Genomic DNA, 6,281 nt, shown 5'->3' on the forward strand with positions numbered 1-6,281 from the left:
AAAATCAGTCACTGTCACTTTCTGGCATCACTATGTGGGCATGTTATTCCTATACCACAACATGGTATCCTTTATAGCGTGGGGAGAGCTAGTAAACACATACAAACATGTGCACCACACACACACACACACGCGTGCACACACACGCACGCACACCACACACGCGTGCACACACACACACACACACACATGCGTGCGCACACACACACACACACACACACACACACACACACACACACACACACACACACACACACACACACACACACACACACACACACACACACACACACACACACACACACACACACACACACACACACACACACACACACACACATTCCTGAGGTGTATTCCAGAAAGCTGGCTGAAGATATCTCTAATTTATAGTAAACTGTCTGACGATTGACTTGATCAAGCCAGATGTGGCATTTCCTGATTTCCCGGTTCCTCAACAGCTGATTTCAATTCGGGGGATAAGGATCGATCAAGCTGGGATGAACCTTTAAAAAGCATCTTTGAATAGGAAACATTGTTTTGAATCAGTATGAATTCTGAGACAATCAGAACACGTCATTTGGAGACTATCATAAACACAGAAAAGGTCTTCCACACATCTGTGAAGTTCAAGTTGTCTCTCTGTCTGTCTTTGAGTCTATCCGGACAGATTAGGCCCACATATGGACATACCTAACATGACAGTAGGCCTACTGACAGGCTGACAATCTGTGCAAATCTGTTACTATAGGACTTGTGGAGTGTTATCCGGGGTGCTTAGGGGATGGAGATCTGTTATTTGTAGATTTGTAGCTTGTAGATCTGCTATTTTCGAGATTATTCACTAATCTCTCGTTTGGGTCTCGACCTGAAAAGTTTGGGAACAACGGCACTGACTTAGGCAATGGTATCTGTTGTGTGAGATGCCAGACTAGAGAGAGAGGCAGAGTGAGAGAGAGGTAAGAGAGGGGGGTGTAGGGGAGGGGGATATACTGTTCCACTGTTTTAGCCTATTTTACCCTCGCAATAACCAGGCAGGGTGACGAAACCTGAACAAGCTGATTGATTTCCGCTTAAAGAAGCAATAAGTCGGCTGCAGCAAAGGAAGTAGTAAAACAAATTATTGTGTAGATTTTTCTCTGTATTTCTGTGCTCACATAGTAATGCAGGAAAACCATGAAAATATTGTATAACAACAAGTCTAAACAGCATCGTTCTGCGTTGCTAGCCGACGATTGAACAGCTCAGCTGTTCGAGGACCCTTTTGATCAGATGAACTGAAATTAAGTGTAAATTTGCTTCAGGGGTATGGCCACAGCCAATCATCTGCCTCCATGTCACCCTGTCCTCTACCACCTCTTCTATACCCCTTGTTCTCAACATACAGTCCAGGGACCACCAGGGGTCAAACTCCAAATGGACTCTTACGGGTGTGTAACTCAGAGAGCGTACAAATGGACCCTGTGGGTCCCAGAGATAACAAACTGTTTCAAATAGGGGTCTGTGGCCTATTAATGCTTATTACACGGCTTGGTTGAATGCTTGATTCTGATTGGTCAATCACTGCTTTAAGCGGCGTGTTATTCCTGGATAATGACCATGACCGCTGAGCTCAATAACAAACCGATGTCTATAATCAAAGGCTCAGAGCACCTGCTGCCGTTGCTTGATTTTGTGCCGTATCCAACATGGCAGCCATGTAAGAAACGCACAATTTAATTTACAATCCCATTCACACGTTCTCCAGGGTTCAGCCTAATCCTATTCACACGTTCTCCAGGGTTCAGCCTAAGAATCCTGTTCACACGTTCTCCAGGGTTCAGCCTAAGAATCCTATTCACACGTTCTCCAGGGTTCAGCCTAAGCCAAAATCAGTCACTGTCACTTTCTGGCATCACTATGTGGGCATGTTATTCCTATACCACAACATGGTATCCTTTATAGCGTGGGGAGAGCTAGTAAACACATACAAACATGTGCACCACACACACACACACACACACGCGTGCACACACACGCACGCCACACACGTGTGCACACACACACACACATGCGTGCGTGCGCACACACACACACACACACACACACACACACACACACACACACACACACACACACACACACACACACACACACACACACACACACACACACACACACACACACACACACACACACACACACATTCTCAGCTAAACATTCTCTCAAGGACGTTTTTGAAAACGTTTGAAGCGAGAAATAGAGAATTGATTCTATTTGATCAACACTTCCTGTTGTTTTCCGAGGTGACCATGTTGCATTGGACGGACGGCCGCACCTGGCATAAATGAATGGAACATGTGTATTGGGAGACACGTCCTTGATCAATGTTTGAGGCGATAGATTAACTTTTATTAGATTAGCTCTTGCAACAGCTAATAGCAGAGCCTGGAAGTCCCTCGGAGCCCAGGAGGTCTGGGGCGAAGCTCCCCCGACAGGCCCCATAATACATAATAATAATAATAATAATGAGAAATCTTGATTTCATATAGCGCTTTTCTGAGTACCCAAAGACACTTTACATGGAGGGCATGCCGCATGAGAAAACAACAAACAACAACAAATCCTGAAATTAAGCTGGTTGAGAATCACTGGTTTATACTATGACCAAATGGCACTGTCTCCACACACCAGGCGCGAATCGGATGCAAATTCGGATTTTTAGCAGCGTTTTTTCGGTTTTCCGAAAAACGTGGCCGGTGTGCAACCACCTTTACTGTTTGGATCACTACTGTGGATCACTAATCACGCTTTCTGGGTAGATGTTAAATGCACTGAATACAATAAAAACATACTGTTTCTTCCGAGAAGACCGTTTTAATTTCACTGTTGTCTCATTTCCAGTAGCACGTGTTTATACATGCAGACAGTGAGAGTTTAAGTGGAGTGTGGGAGTTCAGTAAAAGTGTAATGGAACCAGAGTTAATTAAACTGACAATGCATGCAGTATGTTTGCACAATGAGTGTGAGTACACCCATATGTATGCAGATCTGTGGTGCAGCCATGCATACTCAGCAGATTATGTGGAATATTGTGGAATGTTTATACTGTAACTAACTTTCTGTGTATATGTGTGCGTCTTTGTGTGCACCCGCACGGTGCATGCGTGCGTCCGGATGTGGAGCTAAACTAGGATTTCATCTTGATGCACATAGAGCTCTTTCAGATGAGAGAGAGAGGGGGGGGGAGAGGGGAGAGAGAGGGAGGCTGACATGTTTGTCGGTGGTTAGAAGAAAGCAGCAAGGAGAGAGATAGAAAAAGGAAGAAAAGTGAAAGTATGGACAGAGAGACTTTTAATAAAATAAAATGACTCTGATAATACAGCAGCTGTAAGTTGTGTATGTCTGCCACACGGGGGCAAATTTAACTGCATAGCATAATGACACTGCTGTGGAATTTATGACACTGACTTTATGTGTCTCCCATTGCACAACAATCCTGTTCCACACACACACACACACACACACACACACACACACACACACACACACACACACACACACACACACACACACACACACACACACACACACACACACACACACACACACACACACACACACACACACACACACACACACACACACACACACACACACACACACACACCCTTTACCAACACTACTTGTTGCTTAACAGGTAGGGCCAGTGGAGCTATGTGCCTCAGTGATTTTATCTATCAACACACTGTAAAAAGAATCTAGGTGGGCAAATACTCCTTGAAAGAATGATCAAACAAAACCACTTTTACAATAAAAAGTGCTAACACATTATGGGCAGAGGCGTCTGGGAGAAATGCTAACACATATGGGCAGAGACCCTGTGCGATATGTTGGGGGGACACAAGCAAAATGTTTGAATTCATTAATTAATTAATACTTACTTTTGCCTTCACTTTCCTAACCTAAAATATTATGCCAGGTTCTCATCTCCAATGAGTAAGAAATTGACATGCACTGCCCAATTTAGCAGCTTAACAGTGTGAATGCAGAGATTGTGGTCCACATTATGTTATTTTATTTGTTGTAAGGAAGCTATAGAGGGTATGCGCGTGACATCATCATCAAGTTATGCAGGAATGCCTACTGAGTGGCAAAAAACTACTTTCTGGCCTCGACAACCCATGTATCCAAACAGAAAAGATTGATTGCATTAAACAACGTTAAACAATGTTAAACTCACTTTGCATGTTGCTTTGCCACTCGATTTGCCACTCGATGTGCCATTTACTTTAAGCATGTGCATACCCTCTATAGTTAACATGACATGAGTCATGTCAAGCAAGCTGTCACAGGAGGGGTCTCTGGGGCTGACACTGTCTGATGATCTATATGAGCAATTTAACATGTTAAATTGTGAACCTCATATCGTGATACGAATCGTATCGTGAGTTGAGTGAATCGTTACATGCCTAACGAATACCGATGGAACACAAACCTGTTGCCCTGATCATAACTGATATAATCAGAAACCACCACCCAACCGGTCTGCCCTGTAGTGCAGCTCAAATTACTGGTTATAAAAGTAAAATTAACAGCTGCTTGTGTTGCTGTTATTTGTTATAAATATTAAGTATCACATTTGCTTGATTGCCTGCAGACAGTTTGTGATCGATCAAAATTCAATTCGAAAATTGTGAAGACACTGACTGACTGGGACTAACAGAGAGACTGAAAGAGAGAGTGAGAGAGAGAGAGAGAGAGAGAGGTCGTCGGTCCATGCGTGACTAATTATTTGAAATAAAACCTTTTTTTTGTCCACACACAGTCCTACATGACATGACAGCATACCTTTTCACTTCACTCGACGACTCGAGTGACGAGTCGTTTTGTTTGTGAGCGGAGCGGCTGTGCACTCAACTAGCCTACATGTGTTCAACTTGTTTTTGTTTGGTTTCCATTGTGATCGGCCGCGGTGGCGCGGCCGATCTACAAGCTCACAACGCGTCGCGCTGCGACGCATTGTGAGCTTGTAGATCTGCTTCTGCAGTGCAAGCCAGCACGGCACTGCGCAGCAGAGGGGGACAACCATAGGGGGACAACAGGGGGCCCCACGACCGGACGGCCGGGCGTCGCTTAACGGGAGGATGAAGAAGTGACGCCGGTTGGGAGGAGGCGGCGACGCGCGGCCGTCGGAGGGCCCGGCCCTGAACCGACCGCAGCTTAAATAGGTGAAAAATCAACTGCGACGGAACGGGCTGCGATGCGATATTTTTCAACTCTCGGGGCCTCTAGCCTTCGTGCGTAGCGCTAATAACCGCCCCTGCCTATTTTAGCTCCGACTCTGAGATGGAAAGTGTTTCTTAAAAAAAAAAAAAAACGCTGCCTAGCGCGAGGCCTTGCATGCACGAGGCCCTGTGCGGCGGCACCATTCGCACTACCTAAAAAGCGGCCCTGCATATGGAACTGCAGTACTGTGTCTTTCTGCATTTGATGTACATGAGTTTACCTTGCATACTCTAAGTCGTTCTGGATAAAGAGAGTCTGCTAAATTTACAGTGCACGCAGTTCTTTAAGTTTACTTAACCTGTATGTGGATCTCTAACGTGCACTTGATGACGCCATAGTCTTGTCCAAATGTGGAGATACGGTAGGACGGTGGATCCGAAATTATTAATGAACAAAAATGAAAAGAATATTCACATAATAAAACCATAATACTTGCACAAGAAATTATAGGCCCAGGCACAGACGCACACAAACATTCTTCTAGACCACTGTTTTGGGTCCGGGAATCACCAAGGTCCAAATGGACCCTTACTGGTCTATTTGGCTTCAGAGGCAGGTAGATTAATGTTCAAGAGATTTAAAAAAAAAAAAATCACACCTGTGTGAAGTGAGGGGCGCTAATATATTACAGTCTAACTCATGTTGATTTAAGGTGATGTAATGGTAATGTAAAACAAACGAGGCACATTATGATGTAAATTTAAAATTTCCCTTATTGTCAAACATTGAACTAAAGACAACTAAAGATAAACCTGTATATAGGAGGCCCTCAATATATATATATATATATATATATATATATATATATATATATATATATATATAAAATTGGGGTTTGTGGCCTAATGCATATAAAACTGGGGAATCTTGATATTACAAAAAGGTTGTGAATCACCGATGGCCAACACAATGTAACACATAGGCTACATTTTGTAAGACTCTAAATAGTCACAGTTTCCTATAGATAACAGTAGTAGTAACAAGGGGTGAAAAAACATCAGATTATTTGATTAATC

General features: G+C 43.7%; 1 protein-coding gene across 1 annotated transcript in view; it reads right to left on the reverse strand.

Annotated features, from left to right (window-relative positions):
• The window catches only part of LOC306927712 (platelet-derived growth factor receptor beta-like), a 52,441-nt gene that overhangs the window by 32,617 nt on the left and 13,543 nt on the right, over positions 1-6,281 (reverse strand). The window lies entirely within an intron of this gene.

Source organism: Electrona antarctica, assembly GCF_951216825.1.
Source record: "Electrona antarctica genome assembly, chromosome: 8".
NCBI classification, from domain to species: domain Eukaryota; kingdom Metazoa; phylum Chordata; class Actinopteri; order Myctophiformes; family Myctophidae; genus Electrona; species Electrona antarctica.